General features: G+C 37.7%; 1 pseudogene; it reads left to right on the forward strand.

Moving 5' to 3' along the window:
* The first annotated feature begins 14,297 nt into the window (after positions 1-14,297).
* On the forward strand, positions 14,298-14,850 carry LOC149244541 (3-oxoacyl-[acyl-carrier-protein] reductase, chloroplastic pseudogene; annotated as a pseudogene).
* Positions 14,851-15,390: the final 540 nt, after the last annotated feature.

A 15,390-nucleotide genomic window follows, 5' to 3' on the forward strand; every position in this document is an offset into this window, starting at 1 on the left:
ATCTTAAACTTACTAGAAAAAATTAACTTAATCCCAATCATTTATCAACATAATATAATATCAATGCCAATTAAATTGGGATCAATTATAACCAGCCGCCCTGTGTGAAAGGGAGGGTGAAACACTTGCGTGAGAAAAGGGCTAGGGCTACACATGCATATTGTTGCTTTCTTGACTTTTTAATAGTTGATTGCAGTAAGGATGAAGTTAACACCCATGTTTTTGACCTGTCACTCATTTCCATGAGTTGCTTTCTCTATAAATTTCACTCTTATTGTTAATTCACCAAATATTCGGCAATCAAATGGACATGGGTGCAGTCAGTTATTTGACCATGCCCATGTCCGTCTAATTGCCGAATATTTAGCAAATCGGCAATCGAGATAAGCTCGTGGCTTTGGATGTGGGAGTTAATAACAGAAATCTATCTCGAATAGATATTTGTAAGTTACTAACGTTGTGTTGAGCCTTTTAATGTAAGATTTTCCTATACAGGTCTGCTTCCTTTTTCTCAGAAAAGATTTAAGAGATGACAAAGTCTCTACTCTTGTATTCCTATGCTCTCCCAGATGTTAGGTGTGGAGCCTGATTATCTTCTTTATTCAGAGGTATCACTGCATTGGACCCCAGTTCGTAATGTGGCGGCAATGCCGCCTGTAATATTTGCATTACAAGGGGGGTCTAAGGGGAGGGCTATGATCTTTGGGAGCCCCCCCTGGCGGGGGATCGAGGGCAGCGCCCCTAAAGCTAAAAATAGATGTAAAATTGCCTTGTAAAATGTTGTAATTTCGTAGTCAATCTGGGTCGTTCATTAGGCAGAGATATGACGGTAGAAGTTATGTTTAATTTAGGGTTTTTTGCCCTTGAAGGCAACCCCTCACTCTATATGAGGGAATTGTATTGTGTCTATGTAGATCTATATTCTGAGAGAGAAAGAGAGAGGAGATTATGTGAGAGAGAAGAGGTTATTACAACGGATCTGATGTACGTTGTATCTCTTCAATTTGTTGGATAATATAAAAGGAAGGATTGGTTGTTTCTCCGTGGACGTAGCCCAAATTGGGTGAACCACGTATATTTATGCCTCTCTTGTTTTATGTGTTTATATTTATGTAGTGTTTTTTAGGTGCTCTATTGCTCTGTAATATATAATTTTATAACACTAGACCAGACCACCGAGGTCTCCCCTAACAGATCACTAGCCCTAGTTATCGGTGATATTATTCTAGATTTTTCTATGACAAGGATATTGCTGCCAAAAGTTCAATTAAATTCTTCTCTAGAGGCGGTCGAAGATCGAAACAAGAGAGATATGGAATTCATTGAGATCATCACCACATACACAGAAGAAGTGCAGATTCAGGTGTTCTCCTTAATCTTATCGAGAAATGCAAACACCAAATCCTTGAAGAGATATGGCCTTAATGAAGGAACTGACAGAGCCACTTTCAAGAAGTGTGTGCCATCATGATCTGAAGCCTAGAATACGTCGTATTGCTAGTGGGTACACTTCCCCATTCTTTCTTCTTATCCAAATTTCCTAATTTCTCATAAGGTATTAACCATATTCTCTCTACTCTGTATTGATTGAGCAAAAAATAATCACTATTCTGAAGAGAAAAAACATTAAATAATAACTTATTTATTATTCTGACAAAATACTTCATTTTTAACCTATACATTGCAGATTTTGAAACTCATAAGAGCAAAGCAATTGTGTTTCTTTACTTCTAATAGTTTGATGAATGGCTAGATTGTAAAATATTTTAAAATCTACAATTACACAATCAAATTTGAATAAAATCTATATAAAAGTGACCTGTCTTTTTATTACCAGTAATAAACTTGTCAAGATTCTTTGACGAAATTGTGAGAATTTTTGCATAGCTTCGAAACCTCTGCTGGCGCTATTGAATGGAAGCTGATATTGGACATTGGATAAAACAACTCTCCCCATGTGTTTCGCGACATGGACTAACGACCTCTTGTGGATCCTTATCTTTGACGATGTGATCATTGACTAACACTTGTGGGTTTTGGTTTAACGACAATCGTGGTTCCCAATAATTGTTATTAGAGTCGTTTCCTTTTGTATAAGCCTAATAGCTTGAAGGTAGTTCTGGTTGAGTCATGGAAAATCAATGTGTACTTGTTTTGAGTGCAACCAACTTTCATGAGTGGAGAGATAAGGTTAAAACTGAATTGATAGCTTATGGACCTAGTGTATGGAAGCATGTATGTTAAGGTTATTGCAAAAACTCTCCCTATATGCAAGAAAAACAATGGAATGCTAAGGATAAATTTGTTATATATAACAATCTTCATAATAAGGATTTCGATACAATAATAGATTTAATTTCTGCAAATAAATCTGAGATAGATTGTAGCTCATGTATGAAGAGGCTAGCAACAACAATGTAGAGAAAGGAAAGAGAAAGAGGAAGTAGGAAAAAACGTGTCAAAGGGAAAGCGTTCAGGTAAATGAAACCTATACCTGTGTGAATGTATTTGACTCTCTTGAATAAAAGGTAAATGACAATCAAGCTAGGCTTGACTTATCATTGGTTAGTATAGAAAGATTGAAGAATGAAAACAAAGATCTGAAGAAACTCATGCAGATATGTGATGAGAGAGAGCATGAGTACAAGGAGGAAATTGTCAGCCTGAAGACACAACTTGAAGAAGCAAGGAGACTAGAAGAGGTGATGTGTAGTAAACTCAAGGAGAGAGACCTACAATGTAAAATATGAGAAGATGAGGTTGATTTAGCTAGAAGAGAGTTAGATGAAAAGAACAAGTTTTGTAAGCAACTAGGAGAGGAGATATCATTCATGAAGGAATCAGAAGAAAAGAGCACTAGCTCAAAGGCATCCATAGAGGATAATGAAGTAGCCCTGAAAATACCACTAGAGGAAAGTACAAGTAGAGTAGATAACAAAGAGGCAAATAATACCAAGCAACAATGACAAGAGCCAAAGAGCGAGTCACAAAAAATGATTTTTGAAAAAAGTTCATTTCCTTCTAGAGATGAGTTAAACAAATTCAGAAGATCTCAAAGGAGATTCTTCTTTCCTAGAAAAGATATCAAGCGTTTTTCTTGCCATGGACTTGGACATGTAGCAACAAAATGTACGACAAAGAAATCAAGTCTAATCAGGAAAAGATGCATCAAATGAGACGATTCTCTCAAGCAAGCAAGAAGAGAAGACAATCATTCATCGGGTACACAAAACATTTCCACAATTACTGTTATTTGTGAAATGAATTTGGACATAAACTTGTTGAATGTAAACTATATGAAAAAAGGGGCACAAAAATCCGCACACCAACTCAACCATACCTTAGTCAAATGAGATGCTATCTATGTCACAAACTTGGACACAAAGCCAATGAATGCAGGCTACCATATACCCTAAAGAATCCTAAATAGATGATAGAAGCAAATCAAAGCAGACCAAACTTTGAATTAAAAAGAAATGCAGACAATAGAAAGCAACCTACCAAAATATGGAAGAGGAAGAAAAAGGAGGACCATGTTACTTCAATAACATAATGAAGTCATCATAATTTCAGGGGGATCTTCTCTAAGCAACATGGAAATAAGGAGTGGCAACATCATAAGGACAAACTCGATACATTATGCATTTTATGGTAGCCTTGGTTGGGATGTTGGAATTAAAAAGGAAAGTTTGTTTGCATATTCTCTTCTATATTCAAAGGCCACAAGAGAGAAACACCAATAATGTCTTGGAGGAAGATAAATAACATGTTGAGACCAATCTTGTACATAAGGTATAACAGAGACATGATGGTTTAATTGTCATTAGTAAAACAATGAAGAGAGTTACCTCCTCAACTCTTATGTTACTTGTTAATAAAAGAGGCTAGTTTCAAAAACCTTCAAATGTTTTCAAAATAATGAAGGAAGATGACCTATGTTATGGTTAGAATAACAACAATTGCCACTCTTGCCTTGCTGGGTAATGTTGGAAAAGAGATGGTTATTCAAAATACATTCGCAAAGAAAAATAAAATATACATAATGAATGAGGTTCAACAGTACTCTCAACATGCAAAAATTGAGGACATAATCAAGGTGTCTACACTCAATGGTTATTTTGTTGTGAAAAAAAATTATTTCATAATGTGTGGATCGTGCAAGTCATTATATGTGAAATGGGCAAACAAAAAGGACCTGCAATTCACTGTAAACTTAGTTCATAAATATCTCCTCATCAAATAAGAGAATTTTGTTGGACCAAACTCTCATCGAGTGTGCCCCCCTCTACTATAGTTTGGACTATGATTATATGACAAAGAATGGGAGCTGTATAGATGGTTAGTCATTATGATGGATTAATAGTGATGCAACCCATATCTATAGAAATTATTTGAGAGTATTCAATGATAACAGATTGAGCAGCAATCTGAGATCCATATGCATAAGGGCACCAAAGGGAGGTCATGAAGCAAACAAATATATATATGGATGTAAAACAATGTGGATCTGCATCAAATGATAGAAACAAAACCTGCCAAAGTACTAATATATGCAACAAAAATAGTTAAACAACAAAATGGAATAGTAAAATAAGCGCAAATAACTCCAATAATCCAATGGAAACCAGATGTGAAGAATAGGTTTGATTAGATGACACCTATGAAGGGAACAAATGATGCTAACATTCCCCCTCTGTGGGATGGGTTCTTATCTATCCTCAACGTCTTCAGCTTTGTAGAGTCTCTCTCTTCTCCACAATGTGTAACCCCAGCAAAAACAATGTTTGAGCTCAATGGGAACTCAAAAGAAAAAGGAAAATGGTGAGAGATAGTGATAATAATAAGAGCTGCAACAATGAGTGTGTTAGGTTATGGTATGTTCTATGCTTATAACAGTTTAATTCTTTTTCTTATTATATTCCACAGATTAGCAATCACATGTACATAAAGTAAAGTGCAGATAGAACATTAAACGATCGACAGAAAACAAGCCAAGACAAGAGACACAAGATGTTGCGGCTAGCCAGGGACAAACCCCACAATGTGGGGGGAAACCCTTTGATCAAATCTTCTTTTATCTTCGATAATTTAGCAGAGAGAAATAGTATAACAAAATTGATTTATATCAGCAGTAGCAAACCCTAGATCAACAGCATCAGCATTAGTGGCTTCATCATCAAAACTAGGGCAGTCGATATCTCACAAACTGTTTGATGGATTAGCTTGATTCCACCACCAAAAGTTGCAGCCTTCAGAGGAGGTTCAGATGAACCTACAACACAATTTGGATGAGGATATTTTCTAGTCCACACAAGTCAAACTTCACTTTTGCAGTTGCAGCTTTAGTTTCAGCAGCTTCCTTCAAACCAGGGTAGTCGATATCTTGCAAACCATCTGTCGGATCAACTTGATTCCACCACCAAAATTTGCAGCCTTTAGATGAGGTTTAGATGAAACTACAACGCAGATCAGAAGAGGAGGCTTGATGGTCCACACTGGTCAAGGTTTGGATCTGTAGTTGCAGCTTCAGTTTCAGCAGCTTCTGGCTTCACATGTGTGAGAGAGAGACCCTTTTCTGTGCAGTAGAGAAGAGACTCTTTTCTATGCACTAGAGAGAGAGAGATGCGATGAGATGAGTGAGTGAAAATGAGCAAAATTCCTGTTGTATTTATACACAACTGGTGATGTTTGAATAGATGCGACTGTTGGGCTTCTGAGCCTACATGAGTTGTAGGTTGGCTTGATAATAATTCCATAATCAAAATAAATTCATATCTCCATAAATACTTATCGGAATCAGATGTTCTTTAGATCAATCCTACACCTCTCGATGAGAGGAATATAATAAAAATATTACTAGCCATGAATAAGATCACCCACATGAAGTTTTGGCCTAGTTTCCAATTTAACACTCCATCTTAACTAGGAAGAACTTCATCTGCAATCTGTCTATGAGTCGCTACTATTCATCCATCAAATGCACTACCCTGTACAGCCTGACCCTTGTCCTACTCTGCTCTATTCTACCTGTTTTTCTTTGTCTTGTTCTGCCCTCTACTGATCTGTACTACTCTGCTCTGCTCTGCTTTGTTTTGTTTTGCTCTGCTTTTGTTTTGTTCTACTCTGCTTTTGTTTTGTTCTGCTCTGCTTTTGTTTTGTTCTGCTCAACTTTTGTCCGAATTATGAAGAAGAAGAAATGATCGAGGATGTATCATACTGACTTAAAGTCAGCCTAAGAGTATGTACCACTGGTCCTAGACCAATCTCAACTGACCCAAAGTCAGTGTCATAGTATGTACAACTCCTACCACTGGTCCTAGACCAGTAACATCCTCCACTAACTCAAAGTCTGTCTCAGAGTGCGTACCACTAATCCCAAACCAGTAACAACCAACCCGAAGTTAGTGTCATAGAAGTACCACTCCTACCACTGGTCCCAGACCATATCATTGATCCCAAATCAATGGAGGTCATCCTAGCATAGGGAGTATGGTAAATACAACGATGCATCCATTGGTACTACTATGGTCCCTAACTTCATTTCCCTGCTCATTGATTAGATGAGAGGTACTTCCCATGAGTCGTAGACTGCATGGGTAGGATGCCTTGACAGGAGAACTTAATCAATCCCATCCTCATAGGATAAAACATCAATCCTACTACAATCGCCATGGAGAACACATAAATCCAGGCCTCACAAGAGAACGCATCAATCCTGCTATAATCGCCATGGAGAACACATCAATCTAGGCCTCACAAGAGAGCACATCAATCCTTCTACAATCGCCATGGAGAACAAATCAATCCAGGCCTCACAGGAGAACACATTAATCCTACTACAATCGCCATGGAGAACACATCAATCCAGGCCTCACAGGAGAACTAATCATCCTGATACACAGGAGAGCAAATCATCCTGTTCCACAAGAGAGTGAATCATCTTGTCCCACAAGAGAGTGAATCATCTTGTTCCAGTGCGCACCACCAGGGGAGGGTGAGTCACCCTGTGGTCATATGTTGCTCCAGTAAGAACCGCAAGCCCTTAGAGCTCCCAGAGCTCAATGTATGCAACATGCAGGACCCTTGTACAAGGGTTTCTTGACAACTCCAAGTCGTTTGGGAAAATCATAGATTATATATTTCCTCGGGGCTTTGACAAGGTGTATCGACTTGTACATCATCTTAATGCGATGGAGCCTCCTTGCTCATCGACTTACCATATCCCAGATGATGTTTATCTGCTGGGGCAATCGACGAATACGGGATTCCTCAATAATCGAATCCCACCTCTGGTTGTTACAGAGAATCATAGTGGTATGTGTTCAAACACCTCACTGAAGAGCTTCCCTAACCAGGCAACTTTATACAAGATCATACTCATAGATATGTATCTGGTCTCGGTGGTGCTTATGGAAACCGACTTCTTCTTCCCGCTCATCCATTATATCGAAGTAGAATCCAAAGAGAAACAACACTAAAAAGTGCTCCAGTGACCCTCCACACTACCTACCTAATCAACATCCGAATAATCATGCAATTTCATATTTTCGACAGTGTATTTCAATCCATGAGAGATTGTGTCCTGAAGACATCTCAAAAGATTCTTGGCACCAATCTAGTGAGGCTCAACCAAATATGAGCTCACAATGCTAACTGCAAAACATATGTTCGGACAGAGGTTCACCAAGAACATCAACGCGAATGAGTTTTTGAAACCTAGAGGCATTTCCCAAATTTGGTCTGACATCACTACCATATAACTTCTGAAAGTTAAGATCCTTGAGGTAGTCACAGGCTTGCGGTCCACCATACCAAATCTTTTCTGAATCTTCACCTCATATTTTCCTTGAGATAGGAACATTTCCCTTGGCTTCTATCACACTTCAAGTCCTTGGTTCTTCATTTAAAATTTAGAAGCCAACTCCCTGTTGCATTTGTGAATGAGAGGGTATGCACCTATTAGAAAGAGGTCATCCACATAAAACACCAGTATGAGAGGCTTGTCATCTTCAACCTTAAAGTAAAGGTTAGGATTGGCTTCAATCTTAGCGAATCCCAACTTCATCAAGTAGCTATCGATCCTCTCATACCATGCTCGGGGTGCTTGCTTCATCCCATAGAGAGCCTTCTTCAACCTGCATACATGAGATTTTCAATAATAAATCTCAAATCCTTCAGGTTGCTCCACATAGACCTCTTCTTTGATCGAACCGTGCAAGAATGTGGTCTTGACATCCATCTGATGTAGGTTCCATCCTTATGAAGCCACAAGGGATATGATCAAGCAGATGGTCGTATATCTGGCAACAGGTGCAAATATCACATCATAGTCTATACCTTCTTTCTGGGAGAAACCACGAGCAACAAAACGAGCCTTATACTATTTTGTACTTCCATTTGCGGTAGCTTTATCTTATAAGGCCATTTTGAAGTAACAATTGTCTTGTCCTGGGGTCTAGGAACTACTTCCCAGACATCATTCTCCATAATGGTCATAACATCCTTCCATACTTGATGCTTGACGGCATCTGAGAATGACAAAGGCTCATTTTGTATGATTGTGCTCATACTAGTTAGGTATCCCTGATACCTGTTGGGTTTCTTACTTTCACGGAAGGTTCCTCAGGGTGCAGCATGTCTTTCAGCATCATCAAGTATCCCCTTAAGCCATGAAGGCCTCTTCCTAGAAGAGGAAGGCTCAGGTGGATAAATAAGATCCATGGGTTCCTCCACATCAGGCATTGTTACATCATCTACCCATAGAGACAGCTTCCACAATAGTATGGTTCTTCCTTTCCGCCACACCATTCTGCTCAAGAGTATATGGTTTAGTAGTCTCCCTCTTAATGCCAACCTCAGATATGCTTGAGTGAACCAACTGTAATATATCGGAGGTCTTGCTTTGGCTTGAGGGGAATGGTCCCCTTTTAAGCTTTCCTTCGACACATCTTGAACATACACCTTCTTTCTCTACTCGGAATTCGGGCATCCCTGTCACCATTTGTCTTACACCAAGTAGAGCTTTATAATGAAGGGGGGAAAATCTTTGATGCCAAATTTTGGACTGAAGAGATGTGTCATAAGACATGACACCTAGCGGACTTCCATCGAACTGATATAATGAATCAACATGAAACCCAAGAGTAAAGGCATCTTTAACATTATTTTTCCATATATGTACCTTACCATCGCTGAAGGTTACCTTGTAGCCTTTGTCTTCCATTGCCGAGATGGACACTAGGTTCTTTTTGAGGTCAGGTGCATTTAATACATCCTGGAATTTCTAGCCTTCTTGAATGGTTGTCCTATTCCTTGATTCCTAGCTCTCCTCTTACCTTTGTTATTGAATTTGTCATTCCTTCGATTACCATTAGAGGGATTTTAATCATCTTCCTGGTGTGAGTCCTTTCTATCAAGGCACTCCCTTGCATAGTGACCTGCTTTATCGCAGATGTAACATCGTCCTTTTCTTCCACCCTTAGGTCTAGCCTTTCCTTTTGATTTAGTCCCAGGATTATTTCTTTTCTTAGCATGAGAAGAAAAGGTAGTAGGAGGACCTTTAGGCATGGGCATTTCTTTCTCTTCTACCCTTGTTTCTTCTTGAATGCATCTAGCCATTAATTCCTCGAAGCCAGGAATTATACTATTGTTGAGAAGAGTAGTCCTAAACACGTACCATTTGGATGGTAATCCTCCAAGAGTCGTGAGTGCCATTTCTCTATCAGTAATAGTCTCCCCAATAGATAGGAGATCGTTCTTGATCTCGATGATTCTTAAGAATTATGCTTTCATACTCTCATCTTTACCCTTCTTGATTTCCCTTAGTTTATTTCTAAGAAACAAAACTTTATTTGCATCATTAACTTTAAATATACTCACCAGTCTATCATATATTTCCTTGGAGGTGTCCAGTTCAGAGATGTAGGCCACCAACTGCTTGTCGATAGAGTCCCAGATGATCTTCATTGTTTTGACTTCTCCATTTTTCCATTTGTTCCAGGCAACAGCGGATGCATTTGATGGAGGCTCAACAATATTGCCTCTTACATGGTCCAAAACTCCTTGATCTTCTAGGGTTAGATCGATAGACATCTTTCATCCGTGATAGTCAGCTTTCTCAAGGAGCTTGTCTTTGGCAGGAAAGAGTGTTGAGGACCCCATAGTTCTTTTAGGATAGCCTTGCCAATATTTTCTTCAGTGATTCCTCTTGCTCTTGCTTGGGCTTTGTCTTCACCTCAGCTCTGATACCATGTTAGGTTATGGTTCTATGCTTATAACAGTTTACTTCTTTTTCTTATTATATTCCATAGATTAGCAATCACATGTACATAAAGTAAAGTGCAGATAGAACATTAAACAATCGACAGAAAACAAGCCAAGAAAAGAGACACAAGATGTGGTGGCTAGCCAGGGACAAACCCCACAATGTGTGGGGAAACCCTTTGATCAAATCTTCTTTTATCTTCAATAATTCAGCAGAGAGAAATAGTACAATAAATCTGATTTATATTAGCAGTAGCAAACCCTAGATCAGCAGCATTAGCATTAGCGGCTTCATCATCAAAACTAGGGCAGTCGATATCTCACAAATCGTCTGTCCGTTCGGCTTGATTCCACCACCAAAAGTTGCAGCCTTCAGAGGAGGTTTAGATGAACCTACAACATAGTTCAAATGAGGAGATCTTCTGATCCATGCAGGTCAAACTTCACTTCTGCAGTTGCAGCTTTAGTTTCTACAGCTTCCTTCAAACTAGGGTTGTTGATATCTTGCAAACCGTTCGTCGAATCAACTTGATTCCACCACAAAAAGTTGCAGCCTTTAGAGGAGGTTCAGATGAACCTAAAACGTAGATTAGAAGAGGAGGTTTGATGGTCCATGCTGGTCAAATTTTGGATCTGCAGTTGCAGCTTCAGTTTCAGCAGCTTCCGGCTTCACATGTGTGAGAGAGAGACCCTTTTCTGCGCAGTAGAGAAGAGACTCTTTTCTGCGCAGTAGAGAGAGAGAGAGATGTGATGAGATGAGTGAGTGCAAATGAGGAAAATTCCTCTTGTATTTATACACAACTGATGATGTTTGAATAGATGCGACTGTTGGGCTTTTGAGCCTACATGAGTTGTAGGTCGGCTTGATAATAATTCCATAATCAAAATAAATTCATATCTCCATAAATACTTATCAGAATCAGATAATCTTTAGATCAATCCTACACCTCTCGATGAGAGGAATCTAATAAAAATATTGTTAGCCATGAATAAGATGACCCACATGAAGTTTGGCCCTAGTTGCCAATTTAACAAAGTGCAACAATGAAAATGATGAAAAGTGAAGAATGGATGTAAAACCCTCCAATTTATAACAAAATATTGGGTTATTCTCGAATAATGGAAAATAATATAATATTATTAACCAAAATCTAAAAATAACCATTTGGAATATTTTATTATATTTGGTTGGAGGGAGAAAATATTTAAATTGGTTAAATACTTTTATTTAGAAATAATAAATAAATAAATGATTTCTTTATCATCCCAAGGAATATGGTTAAGGAATATTAAAAAACTAATTATTTGTTTAAGTATTCCTAAAGGATTTAGTCAAACTTGACAAGGAATCATAACTAAATAATGATTAATTAATTATTCATAGAGAAAGATAAGATAAATAATGATTTATCTAATTATTTCTCATGATTGCATCAAATATGACAAGGAATATTACTTAAACAATGGTTTAATTAATTATTCCTAGAATATAATTAATTAGATAATGATTTATTTAATTATTTTTCATGATTTTAAATAGAAATAACATAAAAATGTGGTTTATTAAGTAATTTCTTAAAGCGAAAGTAATTTTACTATCGTAAAATGGGCCCGACATGGTGTACTTCGATCCATCTAGTAAGTTATGGCTAGATGATCAATTTTTGGTGATAACAACATTTGTGTACCAATGTTGAATGCTCTTTATATCAATCATATAATGCCCATTTGGATATCTTCATTGCAGACCATTCTGTAAAGATGAATGCTCACACTCATTCATATTCATTGAGCACATTTGCTTGTTCAATCATGCCTACAATTATACTAGCACTCGAATGGCATATGGATTCCAACGGCAAGGGAAAAATTGTTTCCCCTCTTGCTTAAGTCTGGGAGGATAGAAAATAGTGTTTCCAAATTAGCAGATGATAAAATACCTATTAATCGGGTCCAGTTACTAGATTTTCCTGGAAGTCTAGAAGCATTTGAACTTGTTGCAAAATTTTGTTATGGAGATAAGGTGGACTTTACACCTTCCAACATTGGAATTGTACAATGTGCAGCAGAATATCTCCAAAAGACTAAAGAATATGAAGAAGTTAATATTATTGCTTCGAATAGTGACAATATTTGTGAATGCTTTAGATACTATGTCTTGTACAAACTTATTTGGATGGCCTATGAAGGCATGAGATCCTCTGCAGAGCCCTGGAGGAAGTATCTTGTGAAATGGGATCAACAATAGTGAAAGAGATAGATGCTCTTTTTCAGATTGGTGGTATGAGGATATCTCAGTCCTCTACCTTGCTATGTTTGAAAAGGTCATAAAAGGAATGGAAGCTAACGACATGCCCACAAATATTGTTGTTGGGGCTATAATGAATTTTTGAAAAGAAAGGAGAGGCACCTTCCTAGCTTGAGTGGACAATGTTGGTGTCAGCGTGTAAGAAGAAAACAATGTGGAAGAGTTAATTGCAGTGACAAAAAAGAGATTGAAAGTAAAGAATGGTCACCAAGAGCAAACTCGGTGGAAGTGTTGGGCCTGTGGGACGAATACTACATGGAGGACAAAATCAAGGAGGCATTTCGAGCCAAGGTTAAGGAATTTCACCCAGACATTTATAAAGGTCCTGGTAATGCAAGTAGCATTATTCAACGTGTGATAAAAGAATATGAGAACGTGGATGAAATCATGATTATAGTGGCATTACCAGCATTATGATGGCATTGATAGTTTTGGGCAGCATTGAACATGCTCATTTCCATGAATAGAGGATCATAACGTTGGATTTAACACTTCTCTTAAAATGAGCACAAAACAGACATAGAGAAATGATAGGGATTGGTGTAGGGGTCCGTGATTCAGAGGATATTTAATTGTGTAATGGTCATGTGACCAAGTCGATAGAGAAATGCTCAATGATATGATGGCATTGATATATTTGGAAAATACATTATTGATTCATTATGGAATAGAATATGGTAATGTGAAAATATTGTTTCCATTGGTAGCATTCAATTATTGTGGTATCTGTTATCCTTTCCAAAACAGGGGTACGCATGCCAAAATGAATTTTAGGTTTACAAGATATGAAGAAACAACAGGGTTTATATTACAAATCTTTTTGCAAAAGAAATAAAAATAAAAATTGAACGTTATGACAGATCTGGACCAACAAATCCTAGATTAGACTATGGATTAAAGTTATGCAAGAATAAGAATGGTAATTTCACTGTGTGTTATTAGTGGGTAGGTTATTACAATGGCAGAGTCAGAGAATCAGTATGGCATTATCACAATGGGCAACTAAGCATGGAATACCTCCAATCATTGGGTGGTATCATCACAATGTTGCATACATTATTATTTCCAACATTTAGATGGCGTTGATTTTATATGATGTGCTAGCGTTGATATTGGTAAACTTTGAGGGCATCCAACAACATAATGGCGGGCGACGTTGATATGTGGTGGCAATGTTACAAATGAAAAGTGTTATACTATGGGATTTATACGAATAAAGATAGAAACATCATTCTTCTCCCGCTACAAATCATTGTCACTGTGATGCATTATACTATGGCTTGGCGTGGGATGGAGAGAATTATTTTTATGAAAACATTCATTTCTGTATATGACACCCACTATCGCAACGTTAGATACTCCAAAGGAGAATTACAACTGAAGTTTCATTATTCCTCTAAGGTCGAAAGGTTGATTTGTCTCAAGCCTCCTTACATGTTAAGAAAAAAATATGGTGCATTTATAATATGTGAAGTACAAAAATCAGAGGTGCACTGTAATTATTGGTGATGGAGGAGAAGATAATTGGGATTGAATCCCATTCCATTCCAATGCTCTCCGCGAATAAACCAAATCCAAAGCAAGGCATTGGCCTGCTAGCGTGGAGTCGAGATAGCCAATATTTGTTCACTCACCTTGAGCTTGTTGCACTTATGATACAGAAAGAGCTTCTCACATATTGAAACCATCGTTTTACGGATCCCTTCAGAGTTCCACTAAGAATACAATGTCAATCATATCCATGGCGGCTTCCAATGTGGCAATGCTCCACGCAGCAAATAACGCAATGATTAGTAGGCTTATTCCTCCTGCTCACGAGCTAGCATTTGGGAACTCTCTATGCCAATGTCAATGCCCTTCCCCTTCGTGTTTCCTACACCTTACAATTGAGATAGAGATAACTATGCCATGTACCAGGTGTCAAGGCTTAAGTTGCATCAATTGAACAAGTAAGTGTTGAAACTCCTAAAAATGTTGAAGCCCCAATGGCTATTGTAACTGGATCTTCGAGAGGAATTGATTAACCATTGCTCTTTCACTAGGTAGAGTAGGCTATAAGGTTTTCACTAGGTAGAGTAGGCTATAAGGTTCTTGTGAACTATGCTCCGTTGATAAATGAGGCTGAAGATGTTTCTAGACACATTGAATTTTCTGGTGGCTCAACCATTATTTATGAAGGGGATATGTCCAAGGAGGCTAATGTTGAGGTTATGTTTAAAACATTAATTGACTTATGGGGAACAACTGACATATTGGTAAACAATGCAGGAAACAACTAAAGTTATGATGAAAGAAAAATTGATCTACCTCACTTGCAAATTGAGGTTTTTACTGGAGAAACTCACTATTTCAGAGATTGTGGACTAGATATTCAACTTGAAATGAACTTTAGTTTCCTGTAATCCAAAAAAAAATCAATTATCATCTCCAAAATCTTCAAAAGCAGTGACTGTGTTTGAAGCATCTAGCAAACTAAAATGATAATCGAGATGGATTGGCATTTTTGATTATCTTGCTATCATTAGGAAAATGAAATTTCCCTTGCATCATGTGCGAATTCCATAGCCGCTTCAACATTTGCATGAAAGTAAAAACCTATAGTATTAGAGGAACCTTCACTGCCTGAAGTTATTCCATGAAGTTGGTTTATGGTGACACATAATTTTTTTGCAAACGTATTATAGTTGAGAATAATTAATATTATTTTGATATTAATGGAGAAAATAGTTACCTTGTTGTAACTTTCTCCCTAGTTTAGGATTAGTTCCTATAGTTATGGGGTTTAGGTGCAACTTCCTATTTCCTAGTATTGTATTTAA

Source organism: Pinus tabuliformis, chromosome 8, assembly GCF_031772625.1.
Source record: "Pinus tabuliformis cultivar Carrire ecotype Pingquan chromosome 8, CPIR1, whole genome shotgun sequence".
NCBI classification, from domain to species: domain Eukaryota; kingdom Viridiplantae; phylum Streptophyta; class Pinopsida; order Pinales; family Pinaceae; genus Pinus; species Pinus tabuliformis.